Source organism: Schistocerca nitens, chromosome 5 (genome assembly GCF_023898315.1).
Source record: "Schistocerca nitens isolate TAMUIC-IGC-003100 chromosome 5, iqSchNite1.1, whole genome shotgun sequence".
Classification (NCBI taxonomy): domain Eukaryota; kingdom Metazoa; phylum Arthropoda; class Insecta; order Orthoptera; family Acrididae; genus Schistocerca; species Schistocerca nitens.
In genome coordinates, this window is record NC_064618.1 from 18572298 (window position 1) to 18592828 (window position 20531).

The window sequence follows — 20531 nt, forward strand, 5'->3', positions numbered from 1 at the left end:
AAATGTTTGTAAATATCTTAACAATATTATTCCACGTAAGCCTGCCTACGGACTTTGTAGAACCTGTGTTATGTGAGAAATCTCTTTATACAGGGGTAGTGAATTGAGAATGACAGATGAAAAAAGTACGTAAATGTTTATTATTTCGAAAATAATCGGTATAACTGTTAATACATTTATCGCACTGTGAGACAAGACGTTCAGTGGCTTCAGGAAAAATGTTTTGCGTTCCTACGGATGTATGACTGTAACCAGATGTGCATCTCCTCATCCGAAGCAGATCACGGCCGCGAATGTCGTCCTTCAGGGCTCCAAAAATATGGATGTCATAAGGGAAGAGATCAGAACTGCATGGAAGATGCGTAAGGAACTCCTGCAGAGTAGTCGAAACTACCTTGGAAAAATGTGGACAGGCATTATCCAGCAACTGATTAATGTCGTCCGTCAACATTCCAGGACGTTTGGACTTGACGGCGCACTTCAGTTTTTGGCAAAGTGTCCACGTATACCGCTGTGCGTCGACTGTGGCGCCGTGCCCCAGAAATCCAGTGAGCAGCGGGTTGGCGCAGGTAACCACTCTGTTGCAGGACACTGCCCGCCCTCAGACTGCCAAGGTTGTTCCGTTTACGCTGCAGAATTTTCGGTAGGAAGCCCCCACACCCTCCGTACAGTCCGGACCTCTTCCCACGCGACTTCCACTTTTTGGAACACTGGAAAAAGACATCCGTCGCTGTGGATTTGCTTCGGACGAAGAGGTGCATACCTGGGAAGACATGATTCCGCAGACAACCACAAACATTTTCGATAAGACATTGACGTATTGTCCCATAGAAGGATAAATGTGTTAACAAAAAAAAAAAATGGTTCAAATGGCTCTGAGCACTATGGGACTTAACATATATGGTCATCAGTCCCCTAGAACTTAGAACTACTTAAACCTAACTAACCTAAGGACAGCACACAACACCCAGCCATCACGAGGCAGAGAAAATCCCTGACGCCGCCGGGAATCGAACCCGGGAACCCGGGCGTGGGAAGCGAGAACGCTACCGCACGACCACGAGATGCGGGCAAATGTGTTAACAGCTATGGCAATTAGTTTTGAAATAATGAAGAGACAAACAGTTTTTTTTTTTTGCATCTGCCTCGTTTTCATTTGACTGGCTCTTATATTACGAGAATGTGCAGGCAGGTAATAGCGGTTATTAACGACCAAAGCAAAATTCATAGCCGATGTGCTTGGCAAACCATGTACAGTAAATGCTCCACAGCCCTCAAACCCAGAAGAAATGGAAAAGAGTTCTCCAAACATTCCAAAACACCCTACCTCTACCTGCTCGAGAAAATGAATGTATACAAAAGCGTTAAGCGGTATACAGAAGTCAGCGAATAAAGCCTTTTTAGAATGAGTTTTTAATCTGCAGCGAACGTGCGCTCAAATGGAGATTAAAAAATTGTGCTGGACCGAGACTCTAACCCGTGACTTTCTCTGGAAAGTGCTCTGCCGACTGAGCTACCTAAGCAGGACTGACGACCCGTCCTCACAACTACGTCCGTCAGCAGCTAGAAAACGTAACGAGTTCGGTGTATCGGGGCGGCAAACAGTTTTAATCTGCCGCGAAATTTCATAATGCCTCTTCGTACAACAAAATGAGGCCTAGAATATTGTCGACGTATTTCTGTGCTGCAAGGGGACCGCAGGTGACAGTCACAGGGGCGCTGCTAGGAAGAGAAATGGCATCCCAGAACGTCACTCGTGCTTGTGGGACCAGGTGGCTAAACGGTCAGGTTGGTGTCCTACCGCTGTCCAGGGCGTCTGCACACACATCTTCGGCCTGGGATCTTCTCAACTGGAGTGGAATTGTCTTCAGTGGTCTAGGGGTAGCGTCTTTGATTCACAATCAAAACGTCTTCGGTCCCGGGTTCGATCCCCGCCACTACCTAAATTTTGATAAATAATCAGCATTGGTGGCCGAAAACTTCCGGCATAAGAAGTCAGCCTCATTCTGCCAACGGCCTTGTCAAAGAGGGCGGAGGAGCGGATAGAGGTTCAGGGCACTCTCTTGTCCTAGGGGTGGGAAATTGCCCCTAAAGGCGGAAGAATCAGCAATGATCAACGACATGAGAATGCAGAAGGCAATGGAAACCACTGCATTAAAGACACGTAACGTGTATCCACAGGACATGTGGCCTGTAATTGAAGAAGTGTCATGATGATCTCTCCATTGGCAAAAGATTCCGGAATAGTCCCCCATTCGGATCTCCGGGAGGGGACTGCCAAGGGGGAGGTTACCATGAGAAAAAGATTGAATAATCAACGAAAGGATAACGTTCTACGAGTCGGGGCGTGGAATGTCAGAAGCTTGAACGTTGTAGGGAAACTAGAAAATCTGAAAAGGGAAATGCAAAGGCTCAATCTAGATATAGTAGGGGTCAGTGAAGTGAAGTGGAAGGAAGACAAGGATTTCTGGTCAGATGAGTATCGGGTAATATCAACAGCAGCAGGAAATGGTATAACAGGTGTAGGATTCGTTATGAATAGGAAGGTAGGGCAGAGGGTGTGTTACTGTGAACAGTTCAGTGACCGGGTTGTTCTAATCAGAATCGACAGCAGACCAACACCGACAACGATCGTTCAGGTATACATGCCGACGTCGCAAGCTGAAGATGGATAGAGAAAGTGTATGAGGATATTGAAAGGGTAATGCAGTATGTAAAGGGGGACGAAAATCTAATAGTCATGGGCGACTGGAATGCAGTTGTAGGGGAAGGAGTAGAAGAAAAGGTTACAGGAGAATATGGGCTTGGGACAAGGAATGAAAGAGTAGAAAGACTAATTGAGTTCTGTAACAAGTTTCAGCTAGTAATAGCGAATATCCTGTTCAAGAATCACAAGAGGAGGAGGTATACTTGGAAAAGGCCGGGAGATACGGCAAGATTTCAATTAGATTACATCATGGTCAGACAAAGATTCCGAAATCAGATACTGGATTGTAAGGCGTACCCAGGAGCAGATATAGACTCAGATCACAATATAGTAGTGATGAAGAGTAGGCTGAAGTTCAAGACATTAGTCAATACGCAAAGAAGTGGGATACGGAAGTATTAAGGAATGACGAGATACGTTTGAAGTTCTCTAACGCTATAGATACAGCAATAAGGAATAGCGCAGTAGGCAGTACAGTTGAAGAGGAATGGACAGCTCTAAAAAGGACCATCACAGAAGTTGGGAAGGAAAACATAGGTACAAAGAAGGTAGCTGGGAAGAATCCATGGGTAACAGATGAAATACTTCAGTTGATTGATGAAAGGAGGAAGTTCAAACATGTTCCGGGAAAATCAGGAATACAGAAATACAAGTCGCTAAGGAATGAAATAAATAGGAAGTGCAGGGAAGCCAAGACGAAATGGCTGCAGGAAAAATGTGAAGACATCGAAAAAGATATGATTGTCGGAAGGACAGACTCAGCATACAGGAAAGTCAAAACAACCTTTGGTGTCATTAAAAGCAGCGGTGGTAACATTAAGAGTGCAACGGGAATTCCAATGTTAAATGCAGAGGGTGGAAAGAATACATTGAAAGCCTCTATGAGGGTGAAGATTTGTCTGATGCGATAGAAGAAGAAACAGCAGTCGATGTAGAAGAGATAGCGGATCCAGTATTAGAATCGGAATTTAAAAGAGCTTTGGAGGACTTACGGTCAAATAAGGCAGAAGGGATAGATAACATTCCATCAGAATTTCTAAACTCATTGGGGGAAGTGGCAACAAAACGACTATTCACGTTGGTGTGTAGAATATGAGTCTGGCGATATATCAACTGACTTTCGGAAAAGCATCATCTACACAATTCCGAAGACGGCAAGAGCTGACAAGTGCGAGAATTATCGCACAATCAGCTTAACAGTTCGTGCATCGAAGCTGATTACAACAATAATATACAGAAGAATGGAAAAGAAAATTGAGAATGCTATAGGTGACGATCAGTTTGGCTTTAGGAAAAGTAAAGGGACGAGAGAGGCAATTCTGACGTTACGGCTAATAATGGAATCAAGGCTAAAGAAAAATCAAGACACTTTCATAGGATTTGTCGACCTGGAAAAAGCGTTCAACAATATAAACTGGTGCAAGCTGTTCGAGATTCTGAAAAAAAGTAGGGGTAAGCTATAGGGAGAGACGGGTCGTATACAATATGTACAACAACCAAAAGGGAATAATAAGAGTGGAGGATTAAGAATGAAGTGCTCGTATTAAGAAGGGTGTAAGACAAGGCTGTAGCCTTTCGCCCCTACTCTTCAATCTGTATATCGAGGAAGCAATGATGGAAATAAAAGAAAGGTTCAGGAGTGGAATTAAAATACAAGGTGAAAGAATATGAATGATACGATTCGCTGGTGACATTGCTATCCTGAGTGAAAGTGAAGAAGAATTAAATGATCTGCTGAACGGAATGAACAGTCTAATGAGTACACAGTATGGTTTGAGAGTAAATCGGAGAAAGACGAAGGTAATGAGAAGTAGTAGAAATGAGAACAGCGAGAAACTTAACATCAGGATTGATGGTCACGAAGTCAATGAAGTTAAGGAATTCTGCTACCTAGGCAGTAAAATAACCAATGACGGACGGAGCAAGGAGGACATCAAAAGCAGACTCGCTATGGCAAAAAAGGCATTTCTGGCCAAGAGAAGTCTACTAATATCAAATACCGGCCTTAATTTGAGGAAGAAATTTCTGAGGATGTACGTCTGGAGTACAGCATTGTATGGTAGTGAAACATGGACTGTGGGAAAACCGGAACAGAAGAGAATCGAAGCATTTGAGATGTGGTGCTATAGACGAATGTTGAAAATTAGGTGGACTGATAAGGTAAGGAATGAGGAGGTTCTACGCAGAATCGGAGAGGAAAGGATTATGTGGAAAACAATGATAAGGAGAAGGGACAGGATGAAAGCACATCTGCTAAGACATGAGGGAATGACTTCCATGGTACTAGAGGGAGCTGTAGAGGGCAAAAACTGTAGAGGAAGACAGAGATTGGAATACGTCAAGAAAATAATTGAGGACGTAGGTTGCAAGTGCTACTCTGAGATGAAGAGGTTAGCACAGGAAAGGAATTCGTGGCGGGCCGCATCAAACCAGTCAGTAGACTGATGACCAAAAAAAAAGAAGAGTCGTTCTTCGAAACCAGCCCCGATGACCACTGAAGGTGCGCCTGGAGACGCCCCGGAGAGCGGTAGGACACCGACGTGAGTGTCGGCAGCCATACTGCCTCCTCACAGTGAGAGGTGGCACTTCATTCTGCAGCAGAATGCCTTTTGGTTGTAATCGGCGCAGCGCCACGTCGGCGATATTCTGCACCCCGTTTTGTTGCCGTCGATGGCAAGCCGTCCTGGAGCTACATTTCAGCAAGACAGCGCACACCCGCGGACGGAGAGAGTGTTTACTGCGTGTCTGCGTGCTTGTCAAACCCTACCTCGGCCAACAAGTTCGCCAGATCTTTCCACAATTGAGAACGTCTTAGATAATTGCGGGCGGGGCCCTCCGAGGAGCTGAGGCTTTTGACGATCTAACGCGCCCGTTGGAGAGAATTTGGCACGATATCCCTGAGGAGGACAGCCAACAAGTGTATCAGTCAATGGCGAGCCGTATGGCTGCTTGCATAAGGGCCAGGGGTGACTAGCTCGTTTTGTGAAATTGTTTCTCTCGAATAAATCTACTATTTTCTGAAATTGTTATTATTTGTTTGTCTGTGGATGTACTTCACATATACTGATTTCCGTCCCATTCGGATGAAATCTTCGTGGTGCTTCGTTTTCTTTATCTTAGAGTGAACAGTGTGTGGTTTGTACACTGTTTGTTTCTAATTAGCAAATAACATCGAAAGTTATTTTTCTCGTTAACAGATCTGACTTCACTGCTCAAACATTTTTCATTAAAAAGTTTAGGTATTTACATACTTATCTAACGACAATGTCAACTTTTTTGTCCAGTATTGTAAATCGCAAACATGTAAACACACTTTTGCTGCCAAATTTTTCCATCTGTTTCGTGGGAGAACTGTAGAAGGAAAACTACCATCTTATCTAGCAACTTACGTAATGTGACACGAAGAAAAAGCAAAGCACGAAATAAAGGTCAGTGACACAGAGAATGCATTACTAAGATAGGAGCGAGTTCAGCTAGAATTATTTGCTATTCTGGCATACGGCGTCTTATTCCCCTGTCTCTGTTGGCGGCACGCTCGAGATATTAGAAGTCGACTCTCGAAAGATCGGTCGATGACTGACGTCACCGAGGCACTCGCGACCCAATTGGCGGCCGGTTTACAGCTAGGCAAGTGCCGCGCACCGACAGCGAGTCGCCGAGTTTGGGAACAACGTCGCTCCTGTAAAACGGCCTTAACGCTCCGCATTCAATGACAAACTTGGAAGAGACTAAATATTTGGGAAGATAACAAGTTCGAACGGAGAAAATCAGAGGAATATTGCTGGTCTGCAATTTCAGTAAGATCACTGCAAACAAATGGTGCCTATCGTAGGACAATATGTGCTAAGAAACGGGACAAGACACGTCTTGCGGAAATAAGAGGTACTGCTGAGTGAAAATCCTTAGTAAAAGACGAGACACCGCTTTCTGCAAGGGTGGCCGGAGTCCGTCCTGCACTGCCCGCAACAAAGCGGTCGTCGTTATCCTGGACGGCCTTGGGCGAGATGTGTCGCCTGCGCCTGTGGAAGCAGAGCTTCCAGGAGAAGAGGAGCGGGAGGCGCAGACCTGAGGAAGACGGCAGGGGGCCCGGCCGTGACGTGACGTTCCGCGAGTATTACCGGAAATGTATTTTTCCCGTTCTCGACGAAGAAAGGAGGCGGAGACGGAAAGGCGCTTATAGTTCGCGGTCGGTTTGTGGACGGTGGGAGGGAGGGAGGATTTCTGCAAAGCTGCCGGCTTTCTGCTCTCCCGGCTGCTAAGCCGGAACAGCGACGGCGCGTACTGAGGCCGACTCCCAGTACAGTACAGCGTGGCAGCGGCACGCGTTTTCTGCTTCGACGCGGTGGCTCACAGAACTGGCGTTCCTACCTGGAAGCGGCAGGCGCTAGCGGCAGCCAATGACGGACCGCCAGTCAGGTATGGGGCGGGACCCACCGAAAAGCCCACTGCGTTTGTCTAACTATACCGTTAACCCACATGAAGGAAAGACGAAGTTGGGTGAAGACGTACCAATATTTTATTTTCTTTACGATGTACCCTTTCGCATATTTCATTATTCATGATATCTTATTTCACCATAAACAAGTTTCATGACTACCATCCACGATTGTTCACTATCTCATTTAGAAAAACCGATCGCTCCAGAACAGAAATTTATTGTTACTTTCGTAACACCTTTTAGTATTGCAAATTGCAGTACCTAAACGCAATTTACTATAATGACAGTACATTACGTGTTATACGACAGTCATTTATTTATAATTAAAAATGTCTGGCAGTGGATACTAAATATTGGATACGTTAATATCATGTGTTTCAACCACTCTACGAGTGTTAGCTATTGAAACTACCAATGAAATAGTATCACAACACTCAGCACCATCTCTAAACTGCCATTAACATTATCATTACCAAGGTAAACATAACGCTAACACTGACACCACAGTGATTCAAGTTTACGTGCCTACCTACACCACAGGTGATGAACAGATTGAAACAATGTACGATAAACGAGATTACTCAGATAGTTAAGCGAGACAAAAATTTAAAATGTGATGAGAGACTTGAATGCGGTAGCAGGTATAGGAAGAAAAAAGAATATGAAAATATACTCTCGGAGGACTGGATGAAAGGGGAAGCCACCTGATAGAGTATAATGTAATCATCGCCAACACTTTCCTCAAGAATCATGAAAGAATAATACATATTTGGGAAAGACTTCTCGAAGCCAGATTTTAAATTGCTAGCCATTTCCCGGTGCAGACGCAGACCGACGATAATTTATTAGGTTACGAACTGCGGTTTACAACTAAAATGACGGTAAAGGGCAGCAAATTAATGAAGTGGAACCTGAGCAAGTTAAGACACAGAGTCTTTCGATAATCTTAATGGTACCATAATGCAACGACTGACTGAAACAGTGGAACGAATCCATTACAATACGAATGGATATCTTTGATAGAAGAAGTGCCCAAAGCAGCAGAAGAAGTAAATGGGAAAAAAGGTACAGTAGAAATCCTTGAATGAAACTTGATATGTTGAATTTAATTGACCGGGCAGCAAATAAAGTAGGCCAATTTTTATGATTAGTCCTTCATAACTACTTGCAAGGCGGGGATCAGTGAGCTTCATGCATGTTGAAAACCATTCACATAATATTATATTTGGTACTTTATGCCAATCCGACACAGAGATTCGATCAGGTATGTAAAATCTTTCGGTAAAATAAATCGACTTATTAAAAGCTATACATCCTGACTATAAAGACTGTTTTAGTGATACTGGAAAGAGAAATTGGCAATCTCGTGTTATTACATGTAATTATAAAGTACTCTAAACGTTGCAAATAAAAGTCCTAACACACAACGAAATAATTAATAAGAAGTTAGTTTAAGTGTCCATCACATGCAGCAAGCACAGAAATATTCGTTTTGTAAATAAATAACAAACCACTTTTCTTCCTTTCATGTATTTTATTTGATCTAGATGCTTTACGCCTTACTTTAAGATGCTTCTAGTGGAATCTTTGTGATACGTGTTGATTATTTAACAGTTCATGTATTATTTTTTAGCCGGCCGGTGTGGCCGAGCGGTTCTCGGCGCTTCAGTCTGAAACCGCGCGACCGCTACGGTCGTAGGTTCGAATCCTGCCTCGCGCATGGATATGTGTGATGTTCTTATGTTAGTTACGTTTAAGTAGTTCTAAGTTCTAGGGGACTGGTGACCTCAGATGTTAAGTCCCATAGTGCTCAGACCCATTTTTTTAATTATATTTTACTTGAGTAATTGGTTACTTACAGTTAATCGAATTTTTGGCTGACATCTGCGTTTCTTCTCATTTGATCTCAGGCTGTATATCGCAGTGTAAAATAACTTACGAGACATAAGCACATTTTCACGTTACAAACTTTTTTCTTCACAATTTTCATGTTCTTTGCGATAATTGGCGTGGACTACTGTGTGTTCAATTTATGTCTCTTGTTATTTGGTGAGCCGTGTGGCGCCTCGCAATGGTGGCGTTGAAAGGTTGGCATCGTGTAATAGGGATAGTGGCGTATCTTTTTCTTCTTATGTTTACTGGCGCGACTACGTTTGCTAACGTTGTCTGTCCGCGAGAGGAAGGAGCAACTCTTACCGATATCTGGTACCGTGGTACTATCTTTGGAAGGGCGTCAAGTGTTTTCCGGGTCAGAGTGTGTCGGGCAGTTCGGTTGGCACGTAGCAGTAGTGAGGTCCGGCAGCGCGGGGACACGCCGGGGACCGCTGGCTGGCGGCGCGCAGGCACTGCCGGACCGAGGGGCTGCAGTGACGAGGGTCACAGCCTCGTGGTCCACCGCACCCAGGACGTCTGAGCAGAGTGATCGTTAACCCAGTTGTGAAATCTCCACTATTTTGAGATCACGCCGTTTGTCCGCGAGTTGCTGCTCGCCCGGTCACTGAGACGAAGAGCAAAGAGTGGAGTATTTGGAGTTGGCGAAATTAATTAGCCGTCCTCCACCTCTTATTATTAATCACTGAATTCCTTGTTTATTGATGAAGTTCGACCAGCGGTATTTTTCTGCCTAATGGCCGCTAACGCCCTAGTTATCTGCCCTGGAGGTTAGCGTACTTTCGCGGGAGTGTACTTTCCTCGCCTTGCCGCTGCTGTCCGGTAAGGTATGTAGTTCGACAGCCTCCTTGTGGTTCGAATATTTTGTTCTTTTGGACTACGTTGGTCGTAGTGCTTCCTTCTGCTTCTGGATGTTCTAAACACCGGATTCTGAAGACGCAGTGCTGTTCGCCGGTTCCGCCTTGCCTGAATTATTCCAAGGTTGTGTTGGTTACCAGACGCTACGTAGATTTTGCAAGAGTGTTGGGCTGCGTTCAAACTGTCACTAGTCTGAATTGCCATCCGGTTAAGTGAATACAACTCTTGGCTGCCTGTCTCAACGGTTGCGCAGTTGAGCGACTTTCCCAAGCCGATGCTTGGAGCACTGTCTGAGGTCCACTTCTATCTTGGTTTGATCAGATTGTGATGATTTTTTTAAATATTTTAATTTTGAGTTATCACTATTGGGGCCTTCAGGCGATAAATAATTTGAATTTATGGTCAATAAGGCCTTCAGCCGTGAGTGCAACTTGCTTAAGAATTTTTTTTATTAGACTTTGTGTCTTAAGAGTCAAATTTGATCATTGTTCCTTATTGTCAACCTCATTTCCAAGTGGTTCTAAATAAAGTGTACGTGATTTAAAAAAAAAAAAATACCTGAGCAAGCAACGGTAACTGAGTAAGACCCCGTCCAAAACGAATCCTGTCTTACCTAAGTCCGATATTACATTTGGTTTGTTTATGTACCCGTTGCCAACCTAACGAAATGCATGCTGTAACCCAAGGTCTGTTCATTCTGTTCTCTGTATGTGCGTGTGTGTGTGTGTGTGTGTGTGTGTGTAGTTAGTCAGGGTGAGTTGCAGAAAGTTGAATGTGAATCTAGTATCTGCCAGAGCGTAATTGAAAGTTGTCATGTGCAGCTGATTCGAGTTTTGGTTTATTGTAAATATTTTGTGAAGGGGTTCGCGTAAGAGTGAGAACAAAGGGGTTGGGTGCTAGTATTCTGATAATAATCATCTGTTGAAATGTTATTCTACTATTTTATCTATTAATGTAAGCAGTGAGTTTACTCTTACATGAACTCCTCTACAAAACATTTAAACCCAAAACGAAATCAACTGAACAAATTTTTCAGCCACTCTCTCACAACTACTTAATTCACTTTCAACTTTCTATAACTCGCACTGACTAGCCACCCTCGCATACTGATATAAGGAGAACAGAAATAAATAAATGTTAGTTTTCAGCATATGATTCGTTAGGTTGGCAGCATGTACATAAACAAACCGAACAGGAAGAGACATGAAGTGAACACCCTATAGTTACGACTTTAAACCACAGTTTTCGGCAAAATGTGTGTGTGTGTCAAATCTTATGGGACTTAACTGCTAAGGTCATCAGTCCCTAAGCTTACACACTACTTAACCTAAATTATCCTAAGGACAAACACACACACCCATGCGCAAAAGAGGACTCGAACCTCCGCCGGGACCAGCCGTACAGTCCATGACTGCAGCGCCTAAGGCCGCTCGGCTAATCCAGCACGGCTTTCGGCAAAATGCCTACAGCTAGTGACAGAAGAAAAAAGAGTGAACATGAAAATGTGCTTGTGTTCCATAACCTAAGTTTTAATTCGACCACCAGCATGTGAGCAGGTGAGAGGAAACGCAGATGACCGCCTGAAACTCGATTAACTGTAAGTAATCCACTTATTCACGTAATAAAATAAGATTTTAACTGTTTTATAATCTGCAAGTATCACATATCAAAACAAAATTGAATTATTCTAGCTCCCACTCAAGCCTTAAAATAAAAAGCGAAACGCATGTTGAACAAATAAAGTACAGCAAAAGCGTTTGTTACTCACTAAAGGAAATAATCAATAGCTGTAAATACTTTGCAAATTGCACATCTTATGACATATCACCAAATTAGTTTCGATTTAACATTTGTAGGTCTATATAGAACATTGTAAATATTATCGTGTACCATGCCACTGTAATTCTCATTTCACATGCTATTAAATGCCGCTTATAAAAATTCATCGATCCATTCTGAAAAACTGTAGTCACTTTCATATCTCGGTAGATAAATAGATTTTAGATATTTATCATTCGATGAAATACGTGACTCTTTACAAGCTATCATTTTCAAAAAACTACGTTTCGATTTCCGGAACCATTTACGGAATTTGGGGCTGATACAACCACTTTGTTTACGACGAGCAGGGCCAAGTATCGGTAGCGTCGCGAGCGACCCGCGCACAGCCCGTCCGCCGACGTACCATTCAATATCTCGAGAACGGTGATAGTTATCGTTCTGCTCTCAACTTTAAAAACAATTTCAGTATGTTGACTAAATTTCATACACACTGATGTATTACCTAAAATGAACTATACGCAAAGTCCACGCAATGCTCATTAAAATTTCGTGTAATGGTTTACGTGAATGCGATACAGCAAGTAACCAAGACAAATAAAGAAAGGAATTCAGTCCTTTATCGAGAGATGAAATCAGGCTGTAAGATACAGAAGAGTCAAGCTTTCCACAGAATAGTTTCCTTGAAATCGGATGATAAGTTTACTTCAAAGCTGCCGCCACGCCCGCTACAGCGCTCTGGTTGTGTGCCTGACGTCACGCTCAGCGCGTTCTGTGATTGGCGGCGCGGACCAGCAGCGGTTCGACGTGGGCAAACCGCGACGCAGAGCCGGCTGTGCCACCCCAGACAGTTTCCATGGCAACCGAGGCCCTGTTGCGCGAGTTTTCCACGCGGAAACCCTGGTGGGAACGAGCCAAGGCGAGGGCGCGTGAATTCCGAGGATTCGTTTCTCCAGCAACGCTGCTGCCCACTTCCGGGAATCTGATAGACAGTGGCCGTGGTGGGGGAAAAAGCTGTCATTAGTGACACGACTAAAGCGTCGTCCTGCTAGCTGCCAATAATCCCGTACACCCCGCAAAGTGACAAAGAGTAACATCTGCTGCTGTAGCACCTCAGACATCGAGAGCTTTCCACTAACCAACAGTGTCATTAAAGTAATAAAAACTGGCCAGCTGTGAATAGGATTCCTGACAAACTTAATTACGTATACACACAGTTCACCCACCCCGGGAACGAAGAATCTCGACGATTTTTGCCTGTTAACGGCATCGGTCCCGTGAATATCAAGACTTTCGAGAATGTTTTAACTTTAATTTTCAATTTGGATTACAAATAACAGAAGAAATATCTTTTTCATGTTATATAATCAGAAAGTAAGGAGTTTTTGATTTTGTCATTTACTTGTCGTGCTAAACTTTGCTTCTTGCCAAATATCACGATTCTACGCCAACGAGAAGTACTCTATAGGTTCTGATCAATCAATTTGTAAGTATCAAAATACACAATATAAATGACTGCATTGAGTTAGAACCTTGAATTTGTTACACCGCCAAGGGGCCGTACACCTCTGTATGCGACATAAATTTTAAAATTAGACATCCACCAATTCATAAGAAAATGTGGACGAACAGGCAGACAGTCGGAGAAAAAAAAAAAAAAAAAAAAAAAAAAAAAAGTTCGTTTGATATGATTACAGTTTTTAACTTTTCAGATTTCTTCTTTTATTTGTATCGTGAAAGCTTACTTCTCGCTAAATTTTCGTGTTCTAGACCAGGGAGTACCCTCTAAGTTTTGTAAACGTAAACGGCCGTATTTTTTGTTTGTATTGACTTACAAAGTTCAAATTTAATTGCGTAGGCTTCCGCGGCCAGAGTCAGTCGATATAAAAGTTTTCTGGGTTTGGTACCGCGTCATAATGTAAAAAAAAAAAAAAATACTACTGCTATAGAAAAATCAACGTTTCGGCCACGATTGCAGGGGCCTTCTTCTGGGTCTGGGCTGCAATCAATGGAATCGTGGCCGAAACTTTGGTTTTTCTATAGCGACGCGGTACCAAACCCAGAAAACTTTTATGTCGAAAGTTCAAATTGTAACACTGCCGACGGACTGTAGATCTTAGTATGTGATTGGATCTCAACTTACCCGTTCCTGTGAAAATGGGTTTTTAACAATGGTACAGACAGGCAGACGGACAAGAAAGTGATCCTGTAAGGGTTCCACTAAAAAGGAGTGTGACATAGTCATAACATTTAAATTTTGGTGTGGCAATTAGTTTTTTTAAACAAGATCTTATAGCAGCATTTCAGATATGTACTATAGTTGGATGGAGCCAGGAGAAATATCAATAACATTCTCACTTAGAGGAGTTACTGTACCCAAACTTTCGGTTTGATGGCGTTGGTAGTAAATTCGTTACCTGAAATTAGCAAGAGGACGCGTGATGTGACTCTTCAATCTTTCCCGGCGGATGTGTTGTAAATACTCTTCACGAGTTTGCCGCCGGACCATGTTGTACAAATTCCACAATATTTCCTCGGAGCAACTGTCCGATGTCTTCAGGCGATTCAACCTTGCTGGTGGCTAGGTACGACGTTTTGATCGGAAAGCTAAATTGTATTGTGCCAGTATGCCTGTACATCATTTATGAGAAATGTGGCAGGAAGCCGTTTCCGTTTACCTCCTCGTCAGGAAAGCTGATTGATACACGTACAGATTAATATAAACAATTTTTCGCGATATGAACTCTTTCTGCGGGACGAACTAAAGCAACAACTTCCGCCCTGCCGCGCGGTTTGAGGCGCCGAATCACGGACTGCGCGGCCCCTCCCGCCGGAGGTTCGAGTCCTCCCTCGGGCACGGGTGTTTGTATTGTTCCTATCATAAGTTAGTGTGTAAGTCTAGGGACCGATGACCTCAGCAGTTCGGTCCCTTAAGAATTCACAAACATTTGAACATTTGAACTTCCGCCCATAAATCAAAGTGTCGCGCTCAGTTGTTTCCACTGATTTGTTCACGCTAGAACGGTATGAAATTCGGAAGGAGTCAGTGATAAAACACAGGGAACAAAAGGCCATTTACAGTTACACAGCAACGACATTACAGTTACAAGAGTCGAAGGACACTAAAAGGAAGCAGTAGTTGAGAAGGAAGTGAGAAGTCAGACGGGATATAGCCTATCCGCAACAGTACTCAATATGTAAGCCACGATGACACTGAGGATGGACAAAAATACGGAAACACTAAAAATACAACACATACCATCCGTAATACGACGTTGGGATTCAAAACAGCTTCCAGTCGTCTCAGAATGGATAAAGACAGGTCCGATACGGTTGTCAGGGGAGAATTGAGGTGCTGCTGACGGAGGCGAACAGTGATCGCGCACACTTCTCCCCAAAGTAGACCACAGTTCAAAGTAGACCACAGTTCTGCTGACTGCTGGCCAGGGGGACGCGATAATTCATCCTCGCGCTCACAAGACCACTCCAGTGTGAACAGGGGCCGTGTCGTGTAGAAACACAGCATCATTGGGAAAGAAACGTTGTACCCCGGGATGGACCTAATTAGCCAAATTGGTGACATACTCGTTAGCGGTACGGCGACGTTGCAGAGCAGCCGTGGGACCCACGGAACACCACGACATGACTGCCCAAATCATCAACGAACCCTCCGTCATGTTTCACTCTCGGGACGACAAGTCGACCAAACGTTGGAAACAGAGTGCAGCAAGACTCAGCCGACCCAATGAGTTTCTTACGTCGCTCCAGGTTTCACGGCTTCGGTACCACGTTTTCCTGTTAGGTTCATTTGCACCACTGATGTGTGGCTTTGGAATTCCAGGTCCCGTTACAATTCCCTCCTTACGGAGTTCCCTTCGTGCCGTCCTGGTGCTGACAGATTTCGCGGGTGTGGCTTCCAGTTCTGCAGCTGCCGTTCTCTTCGGAGACCGCGTGTCACGATCGCTCAGCACACACTAACGTCCGCATTGCTTGTTAACGGGTGATGTTTCTACGCTTTCCCTGCGTCTCCGATACGGTGCCTCTTGGAACACCGAGCACTGGAGCCACCTCGGTCACGGAAGCACCCACCGTGCGAGCGCCCACGTCCGAACCCTCTCGGCCGCGACACGGCGCACTCACAGCCACGCAGCGCACGGCTGCCAGTTGCAGCGTACCGAGGACATCGCCCAGGTCCCGATCGCGGTCGAATACAACGGCTCAACCGGCAGACTTGAAAAAACCACATTTATGTCCGAGAATAAATTTCTAGCGATATTTTCATTTTTTCGTCCAGCCACTGTACCTCTGCACAGGGCTGCGTCGATCGCTCTGTCAGTCTTTGCAAAATCTAAGCCCTCATAATCTCGCCGACGACAGGACCTTAAATATCATACCGCACGAAACAAAACCAGAGTGAGTGTTGTACAATTCAACTTATCCGTCATTTATAGTTCAAGTCTGCACTACTAACGACAGAAGTAATAAATAATTTTCGTAAAAATGTTTATTTCAGTCGAAGTTGCTTGCATGATGAAGCCCCCCCCCCCCAGACAACCAGGAACCGCCATGTAAAACAAATAACTGCGGAATAAGATGCTACGTACCTGCAGATGGGCGAACACGGTTCAAAATGTATGGCTCCTTCTAACAAAACCGATATTTATAACTGAAGGCGTCGATATTTTCTCCTTTTGTATATTAAAAGAATCGTTCTTAAAGCCTCCTACTAACTTTTCTGATCACGTACCAACTAGGTGAGAGCTGGCGGAGGAGGAGGGGGGGGGGGGGGGGGGCGTTCATACCCCTCTAAACAAGTAGCACGTTCAAAAGTATCTGAACAACCTAACTTGCGTTTCGCGTGGAACGTATGCAACCCACATCACGTAACTGTTTAGCAGATCGTCAGCTCTCATTTCGGTATAGTCGTACAACACGGTTACTGCAAGAGCCCACATGAGTTAACTGCCTGTATAGCTATGGATCCCGATGAAAATTAATATCACGATAATGCAAATATCAGAACACATACTATTAGAGATGGCACAGCCACTACACAGGTAATTTCAAATTTATTACAATAAATGACACTTCAGAAAGAAGATTTCAACTTGAAATTACATTACGAACACTACGTACCAGACTGGGCCTCGGGACTCCAATCCAGGAATTATTGTTCATGTTAACTAACCACGAAAAATCTTAAATATGTTTTTAGTCACAAGCAACAAAGTGAGGGCAGGTTTAAACTTGAAATGATTCAACCCCACATTGTTCAACTTGGGTTAGCAGCGGTGAAGAGGATATGTTTGTGTTTGTTAAAAATGGTTGTCTAATGCGTGAATCGAATCCAGACCTTAATAAAGGTATCATTCAAACAGACCACCAACCTACACAGAGCACTGGGTCTTAATTGTGTCATACAGAAGATGCTCTACACTGAAACAGAACTCTGATTCCCCGGAAGTTGTTTACAACCTATTTTTTTGTCGTCCACACTGGTATTGACTAGCTGTCTGCTGTCCAATGCAAGATCTTCACTCGATTTTGTAATAACTGAAATGAAATGACTTAACAGCCCCTGCACGAACAGGCGTCACGGTAAGATGCTGAAATGTCTGCTGGAAGTGTTGCTGTCCAGTAGTAGTTCTATGCTGATGTATGAATATATGGTTTACTCATGAATATCGCATGCGACGGCCTTGCCGCAGTGGCTACACCGGTTACCGTGAGATCACCGATGTTAAGCGGTTTCGGGCGTGGCCGGCACTTGTATGGGTGACCATCCGGGCCGTCATGTGCTGTTGCCATTTGTCGGGGTGTACTCAGACTCGTAATGCCAATTGAGGAGCTATTCGGCCGAGTAGTAGCGGCTCCGGTCGAAGAAAACCATCATAACGACCGAGAGAGCGGTGTGCTGACCACACACTACTTCTATCCGCATCCTCAGCTGAGGATGTCTCGGCGGTCGGATGGTCCCCGTGGGCCACTTGTGGCCTGAACACGGAGTGCTGAGTGCATAAATATGGCGCAGTGTAAACGACAAGCCAGGTGCTGAACACGCTCTCATCGTAACTGTTTTAAACAGCATATCGTCGAATATAATTACTGACATGAGGGTATAGTTACCTTCCCTCAGAGAGAACATTATGTAAAGAGAGCTGATGTCTGTAATCCATCAGGCCAAAGTTTATCGAAAATAACTGCGCAAGTGCGAGTATGACTTGCGCTCTGAGGTTTTCGTGCAAACTTAATTATGTCTATGGATAAACAACAATTGAATGTGGTACCCATGCCTGGGTGCAGGTCTTTCTATTGGACGGCATATCGGCGGCTTGCGCGTCCCTAAACTATACCTGTTATCCAGCCGGGCAGAGGGGACCTACGGTTTAACGTGTGCAGTTTCTGGCAGCTCCTCGCATCGTTGAGAGATGAAGGCTGGGTTAAAACGAAGACAGAGAAATCGGTGATGCTACAGAGAATCGGATTCCGCGACGCACTCTATGGCTGGACCACGAGGATCGGTGTGTATACGCACAGACAGTTAATGTATACGATGACCGAGGTTGTGAGTATTGTAAGTAGGCTGTTTAGGTTTTCATGTTGGTAACGCCACGTAGCGCTCTGTATGACAATCACTGACTGTGCTGTGTGCAGTCTGTGGCTGGTTGGACTCATTGTTGGAATATTCGCTTGTGTAGTGTTGGGCAGTTGGATGTGAACAACGCGTAGCGTTGGGCAGTTGGATGTGAGCCGCCAGCAGTGGTGGATGTGGGGAGAGAGATGGCGGAGTTTTGAGAGGTCACTATAAGCAGACTATCTGGACGTGTGTCCGCCAGAGAAAGAAAATTTGTTAAGATGGATGTCATATATATCTTCGTTGCTCGAACTACTGCAATACAGCGAGCGCCAATACAGCCAGCTAAATTATTAAGGTAAATATATTGTTTGTTCTCTATAAAATATTTTATTTGTTAACTATGCGTATCAGTAGTTAATGCATTCAGTAGTTAGAATCTTTTATTTGGTGTTCGCTGTATTGCAGTAGTTCGAGCAACGAAGATTTTTGTGAGGTAAGTGATACATTAAAGGTATAGGTTATTGTTAGTCAGGGCCATTCTTGTGTAGGGATTATTGAGAGTCAGACTGCGTTTCACTAAAAATATTGTGTGTCTGTTTAGTGATGATCAGAATAAGTAAAGAGAAAACTGTTTGAGTACGCGGAGTTTTGCTCAGCTGTTTGTAAATCAAATACCGTAAGAGGTTTACCAGCACAATAATTCATAATTTCCTAAGGGGACGTTTCAGCATCAAAACATGTGACATGTACGGCCGTTTCTTTTGAATGTATTGAATTAGAAGGTTAAAATATTTATACCGTGAACGAACCTTAGACCTCAGTATTTCACAGAAATTTCAACTCTATACCTCTACCCGTTCTTGATCAAAAGAGGTCTTAACAGGCGGACATACAGCCACACGAACAACAAATGGGGAAAAAATATAGGAAGTAACTGAAAACTTAAATCAGGATGCTGGGACGGGTATTTGAACCACTACGACGTCACGATTATAGTGGCTCAAAGAAGCAGTGCACCCACATAACTTCCGTTACCGGTACCTACGTCGATATGGAAACTGGTGCCCCGTCAGCTTGTTTCACTTGCGCCTAAAATCGCCTCGGTTAATGCTCTATATAATTTCATTAACATTTCTTATCGTCTGGTACACAAACGAAATGATGGTTACTACACGTGTTCTGTGTACTGGAATTTGATGAATAATCACTTCGCTGCCATCTGTCTTTCAATGTTCAGAGTTTTACCAAAAGCCAGCACGTCCTTCATGAAAGTCGTTAAGAATATAGAATATAACAAATCTTTGAAGAATCATTCCCATCTACACCTCAGTTTTGATGCTCTGCCTCGAACTTACAAGTTAGCACCGCTTTAGAAAAAAACTCAAAACAACTGCCGAAAGCCGACATACTGCTTTTTCCCCTAAGTTTAATCCTGCTAAAGAAATGCCTGAGTGTTCTAACTATTGGAATGATACTTTTACAGATGAACTTCCACCGTTCACAATTTCCATTCGAAAACAGGTAAATAAAAGAGTCGTTTTGGTTGAGGTGTGGTTTTACAGAAGAATGATGACAATTAAGTGTCTGGTAGATAAGCAATTATGAGCTTCACTGCAGAAACGACGACGAAAGAAATGCGCCGAAAATATTAATTAAAACAAGGTCAAAACAGACCTGTGCGGCTGGTCCCGGCGGAGGGTCGAGTCCTCCCTCGGGCATGGGTGTGTGTGTTTGTCCTTAGGATAATTTAGGTTAAGTAGTGTGCAAGCTTAGGGACTGATGACCTCAGCACTCAAGTCCCATAAGATTTCACACACACACAGAACAGACGTGTTAAGGCAGGAGAAAAAATCCGTGGTACTTGAGACAATCGTTGAGGGCAAAAGCTATAGGGGACGACGGATACTGAAATATATGCATCATATACTGTAACTGAGAACGTGTAGTGGAAATGGAGAGGATGACAGGAAAGAAAGCCTGTAAGCTGCATCAAATCATTGACATGAACAGAATACAAAAACACGTCATTATCCAATTATGTGTATGTTGTTGTCTTCAGTCTGAGAGGCTGGTTTGGCGTAGTTCCCGACACTGACCCAACAAGTGCATCATCTCTAGAAAACTACTGCAACCTGCTACTACTTGGACCTTTTTACCATATTCAAACCTTAGTATTTCTCAACTGTTCTAACCTCCCAACCTCCACCCTCCCTCTTCCTTCTACACACACACATCACCATGCTTTACCGCATCATGATTCCTTGATCCCTCATGGCGTGTGG

At 43.9% G+C, this 20531-nt stretch overlaps 1 protein-coding gene across 5 annotated transcripts in view; it reads right to left on the minus strand.

Annotated features, from left to right (window-relative positions):
* Positions 1-20531, minus strand: part of LOC126260117 (neurexin-1a) — a 2420624-nt gene that overhangs the window by 887764 nt on the left and 1512329 nt on the right. The window lies entirely within an intron of this gene.